This window comes from Lissotriton vulgaris, chromosome 6, assembly GCF_964263255.1.
Source record: "Lissotriton vulgaris chromosome 6, aLisVul1.2, whole genome shotgun sequence".
NCBI classification, from domain to species: Eukaryota; Metazoa; Chordata; class Amphibia; order Caudata; family Salamandridae; genus Lissotriton; species Lissotriton vulgaris.
In genome coordinates this window covers 1,107,614,103-1,107,637,774 of record NC_141694.1, presented here as the reverse complement: position 1 = coordinate 1,107,637,774, position 23,672 = coordinate 1,107,614,103, and positions in this window count along the sequence as shown.

Sequence of the window (23,672 nt, the reverse complement as noted above, 5' to 3'; positions counted from 1 at the left end):
AATGGTGCCAATATACGCAACCAATTCATATTGCATCCTTGTTCGCTTGTCGATTCACGGCGTATCAGCTCGGCCCTGGTAACGGCTTCAAGTTTGTAGCCGTTACACTACTTACACTTACACTGTGTTTAATTGTAAAGGGTGTGAAATGGTTGGTAAGATCTTTGTGGCCAAACGGGGGGATAATATTTTGGGATGGCGACATTAGAAAAACTTGGGGATCATTCTTAACCCTAATGCCACAGATCAAGTTATGCTTGTGCCCATCATCAGCAAAGATGAGGATGTGGTGAGAGATTTTCCTGATGTGTTTTGGGAAGGTTTAGGCCTGTTACGGGGCTTTGAGCACAGGAATATCCTTAAGAGTAATCCTCAAGCTGCAGGCAGGGGGTCCGTCAGAGAGCTATTAAGAGAGAAGTTATTGACACACTGTACTGCTCCTAACATGATAATTAGGATTTCATCTTTTCAAAGATTAAAAGGCCATATAGCTGTTTTGAAGCGCAATCCCAGGTAGTTGGAGTAGAAAAGGAATGGGGGAAGCCCCAACAAAGACAAGGTGGTTCACCACCAGGGGAGATATACAGAACGTTTTGATACCAGATTTGGTGCTACTCACAGGAATTAGTAGCTGGGGGAGTATGTGTTTGTGAAGAGACCAAGGTGGTGTGCCACAGGTGGATCCAAGTTTCAAGGTCTTTCTGTATTGTTGCGGTCATGAGGAATGTAGTGAAACTTGAGAATGGTGGAATGTGGAGCATATATCAAAGACAAATGGTAGAATGCACTCCTATTTGTAATGTATTTCAACATTTTAGGTGCTCAAAGCAACAAATAGGGCGTGACACCCTGGAATGCACTCTGTCTGTGCGCATTAATGTCTCATGAAAGCAGTTGGAGCCTTGTCAGGTCCCACAGCCCAGGATGAACATTTTAGGTGCTCAAAGCAACAAATAGGGCGTGACACCCTGGAATGCACTCTGTCTGTGCGCATTAATGTCTCATGAAAGCAGTTGAAGCCTTGTCAGGTCCCACAGCCCAGGATGCACAGCTTAATAGAACATAGACCATCCAATGAAGGCAACCAACATCTTCTTGTTTTATTTAAGATGGTAATCCATGTAATTCAAAGTAAAGGTGGTAATCCCAATGCATTTCGGGTGGATTCCTCCTTCCTCAGGGGTAACTACAGTGAAAAACATACACATCATTAGTTGGGGACTGAGTAACCATACCACCTCAGTACCAATAGCCTGACTGGCTATATTGTCTCGCTTGCCCTCTTACTCATAACCAGAGAAAAATGTGAATGGACACCTAGAATACAACACTCCTGACCCTCACAGGTATCACTGTGACAGGACACTCCCTTTCACTCACACACGTGTACTGATCCCCAATAAGATATAAAAGAGACTCAAAGGAAGTTTGAATTGTTTTTTTTAAACTATCGTGCTCTGAAATGCAGTATACGTGCCAGAATTAGAAACCATCTGCCTAGCAAAAATACCATCAGCATTGTCAATAAACAGTATATTATGAAAAGTCCTGTCATATTATAAGACGGTATAACCTAACCCCCCACCCCTTCTACAGAAGCAAAACTGTTTATACAGCAAAGATCTCTGGGGTTAACGGCGGACCGCGTACCTTAGCATGCACAGATGAACATTCGACATCTCAGATAGAACTGTGATCTTCTCTCTGGAAATATCTCTTTCTCTCTCTGTCTGTGCTACAGGATGTGGATACCTTTATGACAAGGTTCACATGTTCATAAACAACAGCTGTATTTCTGTATGTGTCTAGGTGCGAGTTCCTGACCAGAAGGCAGTGCACTTGTCCACTTTCTCTGCTTCCTACTCTCCCTTGTCCTGCGGTGTCCCTCAGGGCTCCGCTTTATCCCCTTTATTATTTAATTTATACATGCAACCCCTGATTTTTTTCCTTCGTAAATCCGCTCCTACCATCTTTCATTATGCGGATGATTTACAGTTAATTTTTCCCATTGACACCTCCCTCTCCTCTTGTATTACTTTTCAGTCCACCATGCTTGAGATCTCGGAATGGATGTATCATAGCCAACTCAAGCTGAATCCTACCAAGACTGAGCTTGTCCTAGTGGGTGGAGCAGCCAATCCATGGAATGACAGCTTTCGGCCCCCCTCACTAGGGCTCCCTCCCCGCCCTGTCAACTCTGTGAAAAGTCTTGGCATGGTCATTTCTAGTGACTTATCCATGGGGCCCCAGATCGGTGCGGTTACGTCATCCTGCTTCTTCCAACTACGCAGGATACGTAAAATCTGCAGATTTTTTACCAGAGACGCACTGATCCTTGTCATCATGGCCCTGGTCACGTCAAGAATTGACTACGCCAACACTTTGTATGCCGGTATCCCTGCATACCTCCTTCACAGGTTGCAACTCGTGCAAAATCAGGCAGCACGCCTGGTTTACCATCAACCCCGACACCAGCACGTCTCGCCGCTACTGCGGAGCCTTCACTGGCTCCCTGTGGCGTTTAAACTGGGCTGTACAATCTTTAAAGCCCTTTCTGATCTTGCTCCTATCTTTATCTCCTCTAAATTGAAATGCTATGTTCCCTCCAGAGACCTCCGTTCTTCTGGTCACAACCTGCTAGTTATTCCAAAAATGAAACAGAAAAAACATGGCGGTTCCTGTTTTTCCTTCTGTGCCCCTAAAACCTGGAACGCTTTCCCGTCCTCCCTTCGACACTGCCCTACCTACGGCTGTTTTCGTAAAATGTTAAAAACCTATCTTTTCCAGTCTGCTTTTGAGTAAACACACGCCTCCGCCTCCCCCCATTTGTCATGAGCGCCATGAAACCGTATGGTGACCGAGCGCGGTACAAAACTTTTTACCATACCATACCAGAACAAAATAACAAGTGGCATTGTTGTTTGACCTTGTCAGCTGTTCAGACTAAATCACAGGAAAAACAGAACTACAAAACAACTGCAGGTTCGGTATAAAAATAAAATGTAGCACAGAAGCAGACATGATTATGTAGTAATGTGTGGCAAAGCTAATGCGGCCCGAGTCGTGCACAATTAGGCTGACATAGGTAAAACTACAATAGGCCCTATATAGAACCCATGACACTAGTACACAGGATGTAAATCCTGAACAGGGCGGGCAAGTGAAATTTCTTAACAAGGGTTTGCCTACGGGTTTGACTCACCCCATGACAAGAACAAAATAACAAGGCACATTGTTGTTTGACCTTGTCTGCTGTCCAGATGATTACATCCCAGGAAAGAACGGAACTAGAAAACAACTGCAGGTTCTGTGTGAAAATATAATGTGGCACAGAAGTAAACATGATTATGTAGTAACGTGTGCAAAGTGAATGCTGACTGAGTCGGGCACAATTAGGCTCACATAGGGAAAACTACAATAGGCCCTATATAGATCCACAACACTATCCCCTAGGTCAAGAAGGAAGCTCATAAGGGAATGACAGAAATAAAAAAATAATCAAACTCAAGGCAAGCGCTAAAAATCAAGTGTGGTTAGGAGTCAATAAAAGGCAATTTAAAAGGAAAAAATATCCAATTAGCGCTTTTCGGAGGAATCCAGTATGTAAGCAGCCATGGTAGAGGCAAAGACTTTCATGATGGGGTCCAGCTCCACATAGATAGATAGGTCTGTGGCCTAGTTAATAAGTTTCAAAGAACATGCATGATCCTCAGCTCCAACAGATACAAATACTATCACCGGGCATCATGCGTTGGTTTTAACAAAAGTTTGATCCAGCAATGTGCCAATGCACAGGAGCACCTGTTGGCCATTTGCTCCAAACTTGGATTTTGTAAAGGTTGCAAACACAAAAAAACAGTCCAGATAATGGGCCACTAAGGGACTCATTAGCAGTTTGAGATCAAAGGCAGAGGGCATCTGTAGAGTCAGGCATATACTAGTGCCCATTGAAAGGGGCACCAGAAGCAGTGAAATACAGATTGTACACAGGTGAAGTATGTACAGCAAATTTTAGACACCAACCCACTTCCAGCGCCTGTAATAGAATCATGCCAAAGAGCTGAAGCATGCACTCTCAGTAATGCTGATGCGATACCAGGTCCGGGGCTGCCTCAGAAGGAGCATCCATTATGGAACAGCAGTAACAGGATGAGTATGCCGCGAATGAGGAACGCCACCAAACAAGCTGGGAAAAATAGCAAGAAGACAACAAGGGCACCCAATGAGTCAACACAGGACCTCGGGTAACATAGTTTATATTTAACAACAGTGGTCCTATGTGTAGATAAGTAGCAAATAAAATGATTATAGACACAATGGAACTATATTAGTTGGTGTGATTTATCCAGCCGGACAGTGATCACAGAAATTTTTACTATTAAGAAAATTCAACACAAAGAATATCTCACATTCACAAAGAGTGAGACACAAGCCTGTGCCCTCACGCTTACAAATCGGCAAAATAGAAGGATAAGAAGAGGCAAAGAAAAAGAAAATTGTTTAGGCAGAAACTGAGAGATTTCTGAAAGATGACGAAATAACAGAAATTCAATTACAACATTGATTGCATGTCTCATTCGGTATACATTGCACATATGGTGTAACAGTAGGTCGACGGCGTTTCGATTCCATAACCAAAATACACTGAATCATCATCAGGACAACAATTTGTGCCTAAAAATTACATTACACAATAGCCTGTAAATCTGGGATGGAGTACGGCTTGGCTTGCAGGGCTGGAGATGCACTTGGGGAGTATTAATGTAGAAGTAGCACAGGGTAGTGCCTCGATAGGGCACACGCAGGGAAAAGGGGGCTGCGCTTATTCGGAATGCAAGTGAGTAATTTCGTCGGGAGGCTCTGTGGCGGAGGTGTCCGTCGGGCATGCAGGCTCCCTCGTGTAGGGAATCCGTTTGTCGTTTGGAGAGCCGAGTGAGGTCAAGAATTAACCTCAGTTCAAGACGAGTAGCCAAACCCACAATGGGGGAGATTATCCCACGGCCGCCAAAATTAAGGCGTGGGAGAGCGAGCCAAGGGCTTCGCGTGACTCCAGTACAGCAATCCTGCAGAGTGGGAAAAATAGAGTATATTAAAGCTGGTATTACTCCAAAGATAGTTTGGAAAGAAGAGGCGAGGCTAGAGCCTACAAGTTTAAAAGAATCGTCTGCACCCGCGGTATCAGAAGCATTAAGTATTTGATGGATCAGTTCCTCGAAATACAGGGGAAGATTTGTATTCAACAATGACTGTATTCCAACAGTAGTTCTGGCTACCTGCAATTCCAAGGTCAGATGTAAGAGCCACTTCTTGTTGAATCAACAATGCTTTGAGTCTGCTTAGTTTGTTGAAATCTGCCTTCAAAGTTGGAAGGGGAGGCCACAAGAAGCTATCTCCCAGTTCATGCAGAGGGGAGCAAAAAATGACTAAATAGGAAACGGACACATGAAAGTATGGGTATGAAGGGAAGACTTGCAGGATCTGGTGTTTCTTTTAAATAACAATTCAAATTAGGTTTATTGCAGGCCACAATTAAGGAAACACTTGAGGAATATCACGTGGAGGCAGACAGGGAGGTTAAGTTGCTGGGCAAATACGCAGTGGCAAGGGTGTACGGTGAAGGGGAGCGACCTGGTATGACACTAGCGAACCTCATGAGAGGGCGCTGTGACACTACTCAACCCATACAGCTGATCACAGAGGAAGGGGGAACTGTTGTTGACTCTGATGGAGTAGCAGAACAATTCAGGCAGTTTTACGCCGATCTATACAAAGCTCAAACTCACTCAGCACCCTCTGATATGCGAGAGTACCTAGAATATATTAAGCTACCCTGGCTGTTGGACTCTCACAGAGAGTACTTGATGCGCCCTCTTGAAGCGTGATACATTCCCCTCTGTCCACCATCCGCTCAGGCAGCACTCCAGGGCAAGACGGGCTCACTGTGGGTTTCTACAAGGAATTTAAGGACCTCCTGACCCCCACTTACTCACTTTGTTTGTGGAAATGGCTGAGGAGGGCATTATGCCCCCCTCGATGAGGGAGGGGCTCCTGGTCATTCTACTGAAGCCTGGGAAACCTCCACAACACTGTTCGTTTTATCGACCACTCTCACTTTTGAATGTGGACACAAAGATCTTCGCTAAAATACTAGCAAATAGACTGAGCCCCCTATGCCGACTCTTGTGGGCGCTGAGCAGGCCGGCTTCATACCGGGACATACACTCACACACAATCTACGTACAGTTTTTGGAACCATTCAACATACTAAACCAGACACCAAGGCCTCCGCGATTTTTCTGAATGCTGAAAAAGCATTTGATTCTGTAGAGTGGAACTTTATGTTATTTACCCTGGAGAGAATAGGGTTAGGAGGAGTCTTCATACGACCCGAAGGCCCGAGTGCTGGTGGGAGATGTAGTCACTGCCCCCCTGCAGATATCTCAGGGTACCAGACAGGGATTCACACTTTCCCTGTTACTATATTCATTGGTGGTGGAGCCGCTAGCCGGTGCAATACGCGAATTTCACAGTCACAGAGGGATTTGGTTCCCAGGGTACAATCTCATTATATCGGTGTACACGGATGATACTTTGCTCTATATTCGGGACCCTGCCCAAAATGTTTCTCCTGTCCTCCGCGAGGTAGTGAGATTTGGTGAATTCTCTGGACTGAAAATGAATTGGGAGAAATTTGTTATATTTCCTTTCACCCCGGCGACGCTCCCTGAAGAATTAGACTTTCCTCTGCAATGGATCACGGACCCAGTACGCTATTTGGGTATTCAGGTCCACACGGACCCTGACCAAGTGTTCTGAGAAAATTACTGCCGAGCCATCATTAAGCGTGATGAAGATATTTCGAGGTGGATCCGTCTTCCCCTCTCCCTCTTGAGCAGAATATCCCTCATAAAAATATGGTTCTTCCCAGATTTTTATTTAAGTTTCTTAATATTCCGATTGAATTACCTGCACAGTTCTTTAAAACTCTGCGAACACTGCTGATTAGACTGGCTTGGGCTGACAAACAGCCCTGGGCAAGTTTGGCGGTCCTCACTTTACCATATTCTATGGGAGGACTCCCGATCTTGATTTATAGTATTGGGCAGCCCAGGCCTCACATGGATATTACTGGCTACATCAACAGTTGCCCCCTCCGCACCTGCTCATAGAGCGACTGTCTCCAGCACCCGCCCACTTGCCAACGGCACTGTTCCACACATCGCGTCACACTACAGTGGTCTTAGACTCGATCAATCTTCTTAATATTCTTAATCGACAAGCGCTTTCAATATTATACTCCCCGGCCACCCCTATTGCTTGGTGTGAATGGCTCCCGACTCTCACCGCACCAGAAATGATAACAGCACTACATTCCTTGGGTCTAGATACTATTTGTGATTTCTTCGAGGAAGGGGTGGGTAGGGATGGTGACAGTTTGCCATGAGTTTTAACCACCTTCCATTACTTCCGAGCCAGCAGTGCCCGGCGAGAATTGCTCGGAGAAGACTTACAGGAGCCCCGAGAGGTACACTCCTTCTCAACTTTAATTCGAGCTAGCTCCTCGAAGCGACTGGTATCCCTAATTTACTCTAGAACTTTGGGTTTAAAGTATTTTATTAAGGCACAAAAACACGGGGAGGGGAGCAGGAGGTCAAGCAAACATACAGTACAGGAAGCGGAACGTTGCAGCGAGTCAGAAGAAAAGCAGGGAGGCAGGAAGCCCCAGAGGGTAACAAGGCAAAAACATAAGGCAATAAGGCATTGTGAACGACCCCCCTGCAGACCCCCACTCCCTAGGCAAGGCCGAGCCCGAATAGCACCCCGCAACACAGTAAAGGAGAAGCATACCGTTCCACCAACCCCCCGACCCCAGAAAAGAAGAAGAAAGAAAAGCAAAGGAGGAGGAGAAAGAAAACAATACCCCAACATCCCCGTCCGAAAGTCAGCATTAGAAGCATATAACCTCTCTTCCCGCCCCCAACCCCCGGCCCCCGATCCGCACATTCACTCCGCCGCAGCTGCCGGCGGCGTCAGCCTAAGGAGGCGCAAATACCGTGGACACGTGAGCTCGTGAAATTCCGTGGACAGCAGTGCCAAAAAGGGGTGCCAGAGCTCCTCAAACTGGTCAACATTCCCAGCCACCGTTAGCGACATCTTCTCCATGCCCAGTACCTGCCAGAGCCTATGCAGCCAACCAGTGATAGAGGGGGCAGTAGGGGTGCGCCAGAGTACCAGTATGTTCTGGACGGCGGAGCCTAGCGCAATCGCAATCTGCCTGCCCCTGCGGGATTTCAGCGGGTACATCAAGTCATTGGGGAGGCCTAGCAAGACATACGCGGGGAAGCGCGGAAGCTCGATCTCAAAATGCCTATCCACCTCATCTAAGACTTCCTTCCAATAGGCCGACAGCACCGGGCACTCCCAGAGAATGTGCGTGAGGGTGCCCTCCTGTCCGCAGCCGCGCCAGCAACCTTTATCGCCGATTTTGCGCATCTCATAGAGCCGCTCCGGGGTGTAGTACCAATAGGTGGACACTTTAGTGAAGGTTTCCGTCAGCCCAGTGTGGTACGCAGAGTGCCTCGCCCGATACGCAATCCTGTCCCACTCCTTGTGACTTAGGGTCCTGTGCCAGCGCTCCCTCCCTGGGTTATGGTAATGAAACGGCGGGGGTTGGAGAAACTTATACAAATCAGTGATGAGCTTGGCGTCCGAGGTCCGGGTTACCAACCATCGCTCGTAGGGCGTAATCGAACGGGCAGCGACGTCACGCACTGGGGGTTGAAGAGCCCAGTGGCGGACCTGCATGTAACGCAGTCTGTCCCCTTCCGTCAGGCCAAACTCCTGTCGGAGCTGCTGGAAGGGGAGCACGCCCTCCGGCCCGTAGATCTGGAAAAGCGCCCTGCAACCCGCGCTCACCCAGTGGGAAAAGGCTCCCGGCTCCAGACCCGGGGTAAAGTCCGGATTGCCAGCAATGGGAGTGAACGGCGATGGAAAAGTGGTGAGCTCACGCAGCTCACACACCGCGTCCCACACTCTTAACGGGACCCGGGTGATAAAGGAGGCGTAGAGATTAGGCGGGCGGTGAGTGCGCCGCAGGAACGGGACCTCCTGGAGGGTACGGCCTGCAACTGCCTGGTCTTGAAAGAGCCAGTGTTTGTCCGATTCCCACCGGCTCCACTCCACCAAATACCGGAGCTGCGCCGCCTGAAAGTACTTCCGGAGGTCCGGGACTCCGAGACCCCCCGCCTCCGGGGCAAGCATGGAGAGGACCCGCTTCATCCGAGGTTTACGGCCCTGCCACACAAAGCGGGAGATGTCTGCCTGCGTCTGCCGTATCCAACCCACGGGGGGCTGGAGAGGCAGAGCGCGGAAAAGATACAGGATCTGAGGCAGTATCGTCATCTTCACCGCCGCGATACGGCCCAACCACGAGAGTAGGCCCTTGTTCCATCGGCCGAGTTCCTCTTTGATCTTTTTGCCCAGAGAGGAATAGTTAGCTGCGACCATGGCAGGCAGGGAGGGAGCAAGCAAAATTCCCAGATAAGGCACCGTGGAGGAGGACCACTGCAGAGGAAAGAGACTCTGAAGGTCCCGCCTGGTGTCGGCAGAGAGCGACACATCCAGTGCAGCCGACTTAGTCATATTCATTTTAAAGCCCGCCACACGGGCAAAAGCGTCTAGTTCCTGGACGCAGGCAGGGAGCGACCGCTTGGGGTCATCCAGGGTCAGCAAGACATCGTCCGCGTATAAGCTGACAGTGTGCGTGTATTGCCCCATCTTCACCCCAATAGCGTCCGGGTTATCGCGAATCCTCTGTGCAAACGGCTCCATATAAAGGGCAAAGAGGAGCGGCGAGAGGGGGCAACCCTGTCTCGTGCCGCGCTCAATGGCAAAGCTATTGGAGCTGTGTCCATTGACACGCACTGACGCTGATGGTCTCCTATAGCAGTTAAAGACCATAGTGCGGAACTTCTCGCCGATCCCCAGTTTCCCAAGGACCAGCTCGAGATATGGCCAATGAACCCTATCAAAGGCCTTCTCCGCGTCGACCGATAGCAGCATCCGCTCCCCCGGGACGCGTGAGGCCTTTTCCAACACGTGCGTCACCCTCTTTGTGTTGTCGACCGTCTGCCTACCGGGTACAAAACCGGCCTGGTCCGCCTCCACCAAACCTGGTAGGTGTAGACCCAATCTGGCCGCCAAGATTCCGGTGTAAAGCTTGAGGTCCACATTTAGGAGCGAGATGGGCCGGTACGAGCCGCACAGGGTCCAGTCCTTCCCCGGCTTGGGGATAACCGACACAGTCGCTGAGAGAAGGTCCGGTGGGATGGCTCCCGGCTCGGAGAAGGAGTTGAACAAGCGAGCCAGTAGAGGCGCGACAGTGGGACAGAAGGTCTTGTAAAACAAGGCCGTATAGCCATCCGGGCCCGGGGCTTTACCATGCTTTAGCCGTGCAATCGCGGAGATGACCTCCTCCACGTGAATGTCCCTCTCTAGGTGGTCCGCCTGGGAGGGGTCCAGGGCCGGGAGGGTCACGGATTCCAAATAGGCCTCAGCCTCTCCCGGTGGGGAAGGCTCTGCAGCGTACAGCGCCTCGTAAAAGGAACAAAAGGTATCTGCCACCTCCGCGTCACCGGAAACCGGGATCCCATCCACTCCCACCAGCTCCTTCACCACATTGCGTTGCTGCGCAGCCCTGAGCCTATGGGGCAGGAGCTTACCGCACCTGTCTCCGCCGGTGTAAAAGGCATGCTTCAGGCGCAGCGCGGCATACTCCGCCCGATCTAGATCCAACGCAGAGAGGAGTTTCCGTGCCTCCTTCAGCTGCTTCCAGACACGAGGAGCCCCTGTTCGGCGGTGAACCTGCTCAAGCTCCCTAACCTGCGCTGTCAGTTCCTCCCTCTTGCGTTGGCGTTCCCTGTTTTCCGCCGAGGAAATGGAGATAAACTCCCCCCTGACGACCGCTTTCAAAGCCGCCCACTGCGTTGCCAGGGACGTGGCAGAGTTGTTATTGTGGGTTAGGTAGTCCTGGATGACCTCCTCCACTCGCTTGACAACCGATTTCTTATGGAGAAGCGTGTCCCGAAGCCGCCACATCCCCCTAGAGGGGGGGGCCGCCGGCCAAGCAAAGATCCCGGAAACCGGTGCGTGGTCGGACAGGGACAAGACCCCGATGTCTACCGCTGTGGCGGCCGAACGAAGCGGTCCGCTCACCAAGAGGTAATCCAACCGTGAATACGTGCGGTGCGCGTGGGAGAAATAGGAGTAGTCCCTATCGGTGGGGTGCATGGCGCGCCAGAGGTCATGCAGGTCCATTTCCGCAAGCTGGTCCTGTACCGCCCTAGAAAGCTCCCCTGTCTGCGGAAAGCGCTGGGCAGACCTATCCAGGGTGGAGTCGAAGACCATATTCAGGTCTCCCCCCAAGATGATATGGCGATCGGGCGAGGCAGTAACGTCCACCAACACAGATTCCAGGAAACGATCCTGGTGGTCATTTGGGCTGTATACCGAACCCACCGTAAAGGCAACACCTCCCAGACGCATGCGATACACTAGAAGCCTCCCCTTCTGCTCAGCATGTTTATGTAACACCTCCCCCCTGAAGGAGCTGGCTAGAAGAATGGCCACCCCAGCAGTCTTAGTCGCAGCAGAGGAAAAGAGTTGCATGGGGAACTTGGCAGAGCGCAACCTATGGCAATATTTGGAAAGTAAATGGGTTTCCTGCAGGAGGCAGATATCCGCCTGCGACCCCTCCAACAAGGAAAGGATCGCCCTACGCTTCACGGGGTTATTCAGGGTCACTACTTTCAGGGGCGGCATCGCCTCCAGGGAAACAACGCGCTATGCAGCGAGCGAGGGATCAGTGGAGGGGGCGTGCGGGGCAGGGGCGCAGGGAAGGCCAGAGGCAACATCGCACATGTTCGGACAACTTCGGACGGGACCCCCCCCACACCAAACCAACAGTTAAACCCCCCCAGAGCCAACCCATGGCAACCAACCAAAACAAAAAAAAACAGGAAACAACACCCCATAGTATCAGACTAGCCCAAGTGGGCGAGTCTGCAGAAAACAGTCAAGTGGACGTCCAGCCACACACCCCCCCCTTCGCCCCCCCAGCCCCCAGCCCCAGCCCAGCATCGTTAAAGCTAAGAGTCTCTCCCCCCGGAGAAAAGTTAGGCCGTTAGGGCCACACCAGTAGCTTCAGGCAAGTTCCTGGCCGCAGTCCTCAGGGCCTCCGCCATGTCTGCTCTGATGGTGGGCGAGTCTGGCCGACTCGCCGCCTCTGACGATTGGCGCCTCCTCGATCTCCGTCGGCCCCGCCGCTCGGGGCGCCGCCATGCGGGTGTAGCCCCTTCCTCCTCCGTAGCAGTAAGGCCCAGTACTCCACAAACATCTTGTAAAGAGCGCAGCTGATGCAGCACCCCGTTCCATCGAAAGATAAGACGGAAGGGGTGACCCCAGGAATAGGGTGTCTCATGCTCTCGCAGAAAGTCCGTAGCGATGCGGAAAGACCTGCGCTTCTGCAGTGTGATGGCGGACAGGTCCTGATAGAGCGCCACAGGTCTTTCTCGGAAGGTCAGCGGTTGCTTCCTGCGGGCCTCCGTCATGATGCGCTCTTTTAGCGGGAAATCCGGCAGGAATGCCAGGATATCAGGCGGGGGTGCCGATGACTGGCGCTGGCGGCCCACCCTGTGTGCTCTGTCAATGCGGATCGGGAAGTCCGCTTCTTCCTCCAAGATGTCGCGGAACAGGTCCTGCAGATAGGCCACTAGGTCCGCACCTTCATCCGCGGATGGAACACCTCGCACCCGGATGTTATTCCGCCTGGACCTGTTCTCGAGGTCCTCCGAGTGGGCCTGGAGCTCAACACATTGCTCCCGGAGGCGGAGGACGTCCTGCTGGAGATGAGTTATCTCCTCATCGCGACGTATTCGCCGTCTCCACAGTATTGACCCGCTCGCCCAGGCCTTCGACTTCCCTGCGCACTTCCCGGACCTCTCCAGCCACCTCGGTCTTAAGAGTTTGAAATTCCTCCTTGAGGGAGCTGAATAAGTCCTCCATGAAGGACCTCGTGACTGGTGGCTCGCCCACGGTTGCGTCCGTTGATGCCCGGGAGGCCCCCGGGGACGGCTGTTCCCTGTCGCGTAGTTGCTGGGACCTGCCGAGCATTTCCGGCAAAGTGCGATCTCCTCGTGCCGCGCCACGTCTCCCAGTCATCTTGGCCCCCGGTGAAGCCTAGGGTCAGTTGCTGTAGGCGAGCGCCACCGCTCGCGGGCACCAGATGTGAGGCCCTCGTCGGGGACAAGGGTAGTGCGTCACAGGCGACAAAATGGCGGCCCGGGCCTGGGCAAGACAACCCCCGGGCCAGCAGGGCAGGCAGCAACGTCCAAAGTGGAGGCCTCCAGCCTCGTACTCCCAGGGAGGGCAGCAGATGAGTCGGTGCCAGGACGAACCGAGGCTCCCGTGTGAGGAGGGTGCGGGCAAGGGTCACTGGGCTCAGCTACACAAAGACAAGATGGCGGGAGGGTGGAACCCAAGGAGGCAGCCCGGGCCAGCAAGTCCGTGGGCGACTCTCAAACAGCAACGGGCCCGGAAAGTGCGAAACCGATGTCTCCCTTCACCACCAGTTGATTTGCCCGGCTCGGGCACTGCTCGAACTCCGCCATCCAGTGCCTCCAGGCGCGGAGGTCGCAAGGCGTCACCCCTCGGAGCCCAGGGTAGGGGGAAGGTCGCCGGCGCAGGGCTGGGGTTCGCCGCCCAGCAATGGTGTTTGCCACCAGGGCACCGGTCAGGAAGCCTCCTCACTCCGCGGAGTTCGTCTATTCCACTCCCTCGGGATCTCCGGCGTTCAGCTTTTCAGCACTCGGCCCAGCCGAGGCGCGCGGACAGCGCCGCCGTATGCTCCGCCTCCAGGCTCTTCTCCTCGGGGCGACCCGGGCTCCACTCCTCGGAGCGATCTCCGAGTAAACTTTTCGGGGACTTCCCCCGGGGCCACAGAAGTCAAAGTGGTATCAAAATGTGCCCCACGAACTCCGGCACAGTTCTCTCACCCGCAGTGCAGCCGCGGGGGGAGAGAAGCGCGGGGATCGGGGCTCGGGCCGAGCTGGGCCGGAGGAGCTACGGGAGGAAGCGTCCGCTCACCCCGCCATCTTGGCCACGCCCCTACTCTAGAACTTTGGAGCTGCGGCGATACACTTATACTAAGGCTAGGCTTGATTGGCAGGCTGACCTAGAGATCAGGATAGATGACAGCATGTGGACATATTGTTGCGAGGCCGCCAAGCAAATCTCTCTCAACTGCCGGCACCACCTTATACAATTCAAATTCCTTAACAGGATTTATCACACACCTGTGCGATTACGCAGATTTGGGCTACGTGAGACAGCTGACTGTGAGAGATGTGGGATGAGTGAGGCTGACTTTATACAACTCGCCTGGCTGTGCCCCACTATCGCAACCTTTTGGCTATGGGCTGAAATAAGTGCAGTCGCACAAGAAACCTTCAGTCCTGACCCGTTGTTAGCCCTGCATGGCAATTCCAAGAAACTGCAGAAGCCTATCAGGTGTTTTGTCAATATGGCCTTATTAATCGCTAAGCGCTTCCTTGCAATACATTGGTCACGCTGTCCCCCTCCCACCTTGGCGCAGTGGTCCAGAGACATGTTGTATTGTAACACCCAAACAGAAGTGTATAGTGAATTGTTCCCTCCCAGGAAGTTCCCTAAAAACTTCTGGAGTCTGTACACCACTTATATGGCGTCTCAAGCTTCTCCTCCTTCACCTGCCACTACGGGGGGAGGGCTGGTCAGTCAGAATGACCTCCGCAGAAATCAAAACACCTGGGATAGGCTTGAGGCCTGGACTTGGGATGATGTTTTGTCAATATTAAAATGTCTGTATTATTTTTTCCTTTTAATTTTTATAGGTCAAGCTATTTGAGACTGCTTATGTTTCATCTTGGATTTTATTCTCATTGTTTGTTATTATTTCATCAGATTGGATTTTGTGCTGTAGCATTGTGTAATTTCACTCCTCATTTCTTGTGGAATATTGTTTGTATATATGATTTCTCTTTGTGTTGTATTAATGAAAAAGGAAAATAAAATATAAAAAAAAGAAAAACAATTCAAATTAGGTGCCGAAACATTACAAGCTCCATGGATTTTCGCATGTTGACAAAAAAGTGAATGACCGGGAGTTTAGTCACACTCCTCTCCCATGAGAAAAACTTCTCTATCAGCACATTCACATCGATAGGTAAATGGCAGGGACTATAGCTCATGAATATTGCCGGTCCCAAGGGATTCATATCTGTCTATCGGAAAATGGTTCATGCCTGCTGTAAACCGAAATGCCGATGTAGGCAGGGAGATGACTCCATGTATTTACCATACCCCTGAAGGCATTTTGGCAACAGTGAATAGGATTTTTTCTTATTTCTCCACATGTAACATGGTACATGTTGTGTCTTTCATAGCCATAGAGTGTTGTGTGTGCCTTAAAATAAAAGGCAGAAACGAAACAGTACAATTCGAATAATGCCAGGGAACGTGAACATTTTTGAGTGTTTAAACTAAAGTGCATAATAAACATTGACTGACCTGTGAGCGCGAGCTCTGTCCTGCGAGGTCCTTTCTGTTGGACTGTTTGTTCTGCTGCTGCACCTCGCGGTACCCGCTCCGCGGGTCCCGCTTCGCCCGTGCCTGGGCGCATCGTTGCTGCTTGCTGACAGGGGAGCTGCCTGAATCTCGGGGAGCGGGGCTGCGAGCGCCAGGTGAGGATCAGGGACTCCATTGCCCAGGAGTCCCTGTGCTGCCATCATTTCCTGCACCTGGACGCTCTCCCTGCTGGCCACGCCCCTTAAGCACCGCTGAAATGAGCCTGCTTGCCCCTAGCTCTTTGGGAGACATTGACTGACCTGTGAGCGCGAGCTCTGTCCTGCGAGGTCCTTTCTGTTGGACTGTTTGTTCTGCTGCTGCACCTCGCGGTACCCGCTCCGCGGGTCCCGCTTCGCCCGTGTGCCTGGGCGCATCGTTGCTGCTTGCTGACAGGGGAGCTGCCTGAATCTCGGGGAGCAGGGTTGCGAGCGCCAGGTGAGGATCAGGGACTCCATTACCCAGGAGTCCCTGTGCTGCCATCATTTCCTGCACCTGGACGCTCTCCCTGCTGGCCACGCCCCCTAAGCACCGCTGAAAAGAGCCTGCTTGCCCCTAGCTCTTTGGGAGACATTGACTGACCTGTGAGCGCGAGCTCTGTCCTGCGAGGTCCTTTCTGTTGGACTGTTTGTTCTGCTGCTTCACCTCGCGGTACCCGCTCCGCGGGTCCCGCTTCGCCCGTGTGCCTGGGCGCATCGTTGCTGCTTGCTGACAGGGGAGCTGCCTGAATCTCGGGGAGCAGGGCTGCGAGCGCCAGGTGAGGATCAGGGACTCCATTGCCCAGGAGTCCCTGTGCTGCCATCATTTCCTGCACCTGGACGCTCTCCCTGCTGGCCACGCCCCCTAAGCACCCTCCCCCTATATCAGGTGCAGCTTCTTCCGCAGCGCGGGAGGGCGCCGGGAGAAGCCCGGGACAAGGGCGGGACCGTCTGTGGCCGTCATAGGCCGAAGTAGGCCGGGCAGGGCCTACTCTCTTGGTTTGTGCATTTGACCCCTGTTCTCATACATCCGGTAAAGCCGCCCGCCGAGTTTAATATATTGTGAACACCATGCCGTCCCCAGCAAGGGAGAGCACCCCACTAAAACCGGGCGGAGCAAAGAATAGTACTCTAGAGAATTATTTCTCCCGGGTAGTGGGGGAGGGGGACAAAGAGTGTAACCTGTCCAGGCTAAGGGCAGAACGGAGACGCTCAATAGACAATATGAAAAACACCCCCCTCGGAGATCAACTCATTCTACCAAGGGAGGAGTTGTCCCGAATCGACGATGTCCCACTATTGTTGAGGGATCGCACTAATACGTCACCAGGTGAAGTCACGAGTATAGCTCCAGAAACTAGTCCTAGCCCCCCCAGGGTGACCATTGATTTAGTGTCCCAACCCCCTCCGGCCCCTCCAGCCCCGAAGATTAGGAAGACTAAATCTAAGCCAATCAACACACAAGTAGCTTTTGGACCTCCTCCCAATAAACGTAGGAGGAAATCGAAGGGAGTTCAAGGAAAGAGCAAACCCAAGGTTCCACACTCGGACTTTGGGAAGTGTCTAAAAACCCCCACATTAGTAGAGAAACCACCGGTTGATTCACATTCTAAACTCATTGCTCATGAGGATCCAGCTCCTGCTATGATAAAAGACATAGGAGCTGGTACTGCTAATATTCCCTTGTCTGTTGTCCCGCTTGGAAACTTAGAATTTTTGCTAAGGTCCCTGTTATTACTGATCAGCGAGAGTATTAAAAAGATTGAGATCAGACTAACCATTCTGGAGGCCACATTGGGTAGTCTGAAAACTCCAGCTGGCCGACAGGGAAGGCAACCAGATTCCACTCCCTCTACTGTAGCCCCCCAACAGTCGGCAAATAGTGTCGTCAACCCAGTCCCTTCACAAGCTGTGAATGCGGCGCCCTCACAACAACCCACAAGGCCAAAGCCTGCAACAGCTAAGCCCCCTAACACCAATATGCCCAACCATCCTTCGGGATCTGTACCCCCGGCACAGCCGGTAGATAAGAGCACCCCGACCCCTTTAATGAAGCTCACTCTGAGACCGCGTAGACCTAATTTACCCCCGGAGACTAACGCTTTAACTGTAGTCATGGCGGGTGTCCCCCCCACTTGAGGAAGGTGAAACAGAGGATTTTTGTGCACTGAAAAGTAGGGTAATCAAGTGGTTAAACATAAATAGACCCCTCCCGACACACTTCAATAATGAAATTATAATGGTAAGAAGGGTACCATGGGTGGGAAGAACACAAAAATCCATTAAAGGGGACTGCATACTGGTGAGTTTTAGGGATACAGGAACGGTGTCCCATATATGTCAAGGGAAAAATAGATCTAGGGAATCCACCATCCAAACCCTCCATGTGTCGTTCTTTTTTCCCATTACCCCAGTCCCATTTCAGCAACCCCAAACTCATGATAGCTGGGAGAGGGTTGGCAGGAGGGGGAGTCACCAGGCCTTTAACCTTAGGCCGATATTTGGCCGATCTGAACAACCCTTTTATACCTATAACCGGTTCCATTGCCTGAATGGCCTAGAGGGGGTCGATTGACAGACAGACAATGCCCCCCAGGGTTGTACGGAAAAGGGTAGTATGGAAGAAATACTGGAGGAGCAAATTTCCAAGGCTCAGCAAACCCTGGTGGTTGGTGAGGGGGAACCAAAGTGTGTAGTGCCTAAGGCAATAATTAAAGATAGTACAGGAGGGGGACATGGGCAGGCAACGCAAAGGTCAATGCGGGAAAGAAGACCAAGGGCCCAGGGGGGTGCTGAATGGAGTGGAGAGGGTGTGAGACTTATCTCATGGAACATAGCGGGCATAGCGGGCAAATTTAACAATAAGGAATGGGTGGACTTTATTAGAAAATTTCACATCATATGTGTACAGGAGACATGGGCTGTGGAGAATAATTACCATCTGCAGGGGTACAAGTGTTTTTTTGTTCCCGCCCGAAAATCCAGCTCAGGGAGAGCAATGGGCGGTTTGTCCATCTACGTAGATCTAGACCTCCCAGGCACCTGGTCCTTCCCAGACTGGTTCTCATATGGGATCCAGGCAGTTCGGTTCCATGGAAAAGGGTTACGATTCTCTGTTTTTAACATATATAACACCGAGATAGCAAATAGCCATACCTCGGTATTAACTGAACTCGACCAAAGGTTAGGAAAAGAAATCACATCCCAGAATAAGGGCCCGTCTCCCGGACTGATTGTGGTGGGGGATTTTAATTGTCACCTCTGCCCAGCACTGGTTAAAATGAACACAGATTGGGCGCAATGCCCAATTGAGAAGGGGCCGCATTTTTCGCACTCGCCTACTGGGTCGGCTCTTAGGTTGCTTCGGCTTAAGTACGACCTAGAGCACACCATTAATATGGTAGACCCACAGTCGGATGGTACACTCCCACCAACTTTCAAGGGCAGGGGTTGTTCATCTATTATAGACTATATTCTGGTCTCGAGATCCCTGGTCAACAAAGTAATCAGTGTAGGGATAGACTGGAATAGTTTCAGTGACCATAACCCGCTTGTCTTAATGCTTGTATATAGGGCGGGTATTGGCTCCAACGCCCATCGTTCAATTGTGGAAAGGGTCACCGATCAAGGCAGGAGACTGAAATGGTCCAAAATAGATGGGGTAAAGTTTTATAAAAACTTGAGCGATAAGGGTTTGCTGGCCATAAACGACTGTTTGGATCTGGAAGTCCAGGGACTAAGGTTATTAGAAGCGTTCGACCACATTGCCAACCTGATTGACGGACTACTAAGGTCCAGTGTGCCCACGCGTAATCTGGTCAATCCCCGGTGGTTCGATAAAGATTGTTCCAAGGCACTGAGGGAACTGAAATGCTCCCTTAAGGCAAAACCACGTGACCCACAAGAAATTAGGGCATGCAGAGAAAAATATAAAAAAGAGACCAAAAGGAGGAAACTCACTCTGCAGGCAGAAGCCTGGGCAGATCTGAGAGAGGCAGGGGAAAGAAGGGACCTAGCGGGGTTCTGGAGAATCATTAACAAACCGACCTTTCAAGAAAATGATTCTCCGGAGATAGGGGCTAACATCCTCCCTGAGCAGTGGGTTACACACTTTAGGAGTTTGTATAATCATGAACCGGGCACCCATGTAGAGCCATCAGTAACCCCAAGTCAGGCTCCCCCGGTAGTATTCTCCCTTAAGGAGATCACGGCAGGGATGGAGAGTCTAACTAAGAATAAAGCCCCGGGCCCAGATGGAATTCCCCCTGACCTTTTTCTTAGTAATATAGATCTATGGGCTCCCCTGATGACTAGGGTCCTAAATACTGCTATCACCTGCGGTCTCCCTCCATCATGGTCTAAAGCGATCATTGTGCCAATCTTTAAAAAGGGCAACAAGGACGACCCTAAGTGTTATCGGCCTATTTCCCTGATTGACGTCTCTGCTAAACTCCTGGGAAGGGCACTCCTGAACAGACTGTCCGAGTGGACCGAAGAGAACAACATCTTCTCGGACACTCAATATGGGTTCAGGTCAGGGAGGTCCACCAGTGACCAATGCCTGAACCTATATATGCTGACTGCCAAATATACTTTGGCCAGTGAGGAACCCATTTATATGGGATTCATGGACCTGGCAGCAGCATTCGATCACGTCAACAGAGGGAAGTTGTGGGACATGATGGCAGGGATGGGGATCGAGAGTGGTCTAATTACCATACTAAGAGAGCTGCATAGCGACACTACGGCTAGAGTTAGATTTAACAGGGAGGGTGGATTGTCGGACTCTTTTCCATGTAAAAGTGGAGTCAGACAAGGTTGTATTCTTGCCCCTTTTTTGGTCTCCCTTTACATTAATAATCTGGAACAGTTTCTTTTGGGCTTAAAGGCAGATTCCCCAAGGGTTGGGACGCGGCATATCCCTGTCCTGCTCTACGCAGACGACGCGGTCTTGCTTGCGCGTACACCTCGAAGCCTGCAGACTCTGATAGATGGGTTCGTCAAGTTCATGAGTGACCTGGACTTATCTGTCAACCTAGGCAAATCTTACGTGCTCCTGGCAGGCAAAAAACCTTCCTCTAAATTCTCTTACACAATAGGCACCCATTGTTTAGAGGAGGTTAAAACGTTCTCCTATCTCGGAGTAACCTTTGACGGTGCTCTTCAATTTAACTCCTTGGTGGCAGAACGTTGTAATAAAAGGATTGCCTCTAACGGGGCAATAGCCGGATATGGCAGGAGGTTGGGCAGATGGAGTCCGGAACAGGCGATGAACCTGTACGGCTCCATAACATGCGCCAAAGTAAGCTATGGGGCAGAAGTTTGGGGCTTTGTGAATACCTCTAGAATTGAACAGGAAGAGAACAGACACCTGAAATCTATCCTGAGGGCACCACCCAGTACTGCTGGATTCATAGCTCACAGGGAGCTAGGGAGGCCATACCTGGTTGATTTGTTAAAACTTAGGCCAATTGTGGCGTGGCTAAAAATCTGGGTAAATCCAGATGCGCATTTAAGCAGAAAAATCTTATTGGACTGCTTAAGTAGGAATCACTGTATGCGCATCCCATGGCTCAAATATGTGAGAAATACTCTTGAGGATCTAGGGTTTGGAAACCTCTTCAAGAACCCCACCACCATTTCAGCACAGCACAAGAAACAAGTAGGGGAAATTTTCCTAGAGCGGAAAACCCAATGCCGTGCCGTTGCTGAAGGAGAGAAAAAGTCAGTAAGGGCTCATAACTTGGTGAAGAGTGTGGAGGGTATGGAGCCCTATCTGTATCTTGTACATAACACACAGGATAGATTTCTTATGTGCCGTTTCAGACTGAACCTACTTCCTTTTATGTTGGCATCGCCAGCAGGTTTCACTATGTCAATCGAGCAGAAGGGACCCTGCGGCTGCGACAATCGGTCTCCGCAGGATTCCCTTCATTTTATCTTGCTTTGCCCCTATTATTCAATGCCCAGGCGTAGATTCCTAGTAAACATCTTAAAAAAAGCCCACCTGGAACATGCCAGAGATGCATTAATTTATTTGCAAAAAGCTTCTGACCCACTAACCTTGTGTTGTGTTATGAATGTTATCAAGGTTGCGTTCCGACTAAGGATGACGAGGGGAGAGGAAGGAAAGTCTTGGTATTCTCGTTTTTAAATTTACGGCCTGTATGTTAGTATTTTACTGTATTATCTATGCACAAGGATCTTGACTAATATTTAATGCTTTTTTATCTATGTACATGTATGTGTGCTTTTATGGAGTTTTTTAATCACCGGATAAAGATTCTTAAGAAGAGTGTTTAAACTAAAGTGCATAATAGATCTAAGCTGACTCTGACCACTCTGATACAATGTTAACATATCATTCTGTACAATATCAATAACAGATGATACAATGCTGTTCAAATTATAAATACGAGATGATAAAGAATTAATACGGTTGTCTACTACAGCAAGTACTTTATCCAAATTATCTTGATCATTTTGTCTCAAGCGCATAGCAGCTTCGATTTGTGACAATTTCCCAATTTCATTATAGGTTGCATGAAGAAATCTTTTAGAGTGAGGGAACTTGGGGCCCACTAAAAATTCAAATAAATGCATGTCCTCGGATGGAAGAAAAAGATTTTGTTTCACACCAGACAGTGTGGAATGTTCTATTGCTGGCATAGTTTACCCACTGAATAGGTGGCAATAGTGTTCAAATGGGGTGCATGTGAGTACTGTGGGTCTGGTATACTGAATTTGAAACTAGAGGTGGAATTGAGAAAATGAGAATGACAACCATTAGTGTCTACTGGCCACAATAAACACCTACCAGAAGATACGAATGATGAGTTAAATGTACCATTTTGCATCATGGTCTTTTGTATAATTTGTGTAATATTGCCGTTTATCAAAACGGGAAATTGAAGGAATTATTAGGGCATTCAATTCATAAATTTTAGCCAATACCAGACATGTAGTTTGTTGGACCATTTCATTTAAAAAGATTATTTGTGGGGGAATCAAACATGCTCGAAATAGAGTTTCTGTACAATGGGCCTGCCAGGGTTTTGTACCCCTACTGGATTTCAGATCAATATTTTCTTTCCAATAATCATTACCCGTAAGGGCCACTTGTTTGACAAATAAAGCTGCATATATAAGCTTAGTCTAACTAAGCATGCACTTTTTCGGCTGGGTTGGAACAAATTTTAAATTGTATGATATTGGTCATAACTTTTGAAATATGTGTACTTATTTGTCTGTGCTTATGAACTTCCTTGCGATGGATTTGGACAATGTTTCACTGTGTATAAGTATAATGGGGACATTGTCCACTTACTCTATGCAGAAAATGATGTCCATAATGATGGCAACATACATCTCTATTTAACTAAAACAAACGCCAATACTGTTATTTTATTTATAACCTAATTAGTGCAACCATATTGAAAGACCAAACAACATGTGCTATAGACTTATAGGGCTAGATGTAGGTAAATCAGATTTACCGATTCATTAATACCGAATTTTACCGATTCGGTATTCATGAATCTAAAAATCTGATGTAGGTAATTATTCGGTAACAAATACCGAATCGGTAGGATTTGGTATTTACCGTTTCGGTAATTACCGAATCAGTATTTGCCATTGATTCCTATAGGCCTTGAAGCCCATAGGAATCAATAGCAAATACTTATTCGGTAATTACCGAATCAGTAAAAATACCGAATTGCCAAGGGGGACAGGGTGTCACTTTGACACCCTGTTGCAGCCCTGTTTCTGGCTTGTGTGCCATGTGACACACATACATGCCCTTAGGGCATGTCTGTGTGCCACATGGCACACGTGTACATGCACAGATGTGCATGTACACAGGAATTCGTTATTTACCATGCAATAGTATTGATGGAGCAAGAATTCGCACAGTTCGCGACTTGCTTGTATTCATGAACCTCGAATAACGTTAACATCTTAACCAACATGTTTTGTCTTATTAATATTGCACTTATACACTACACGGGGATGTCCCAGTGACGCTTGCCTATGTGT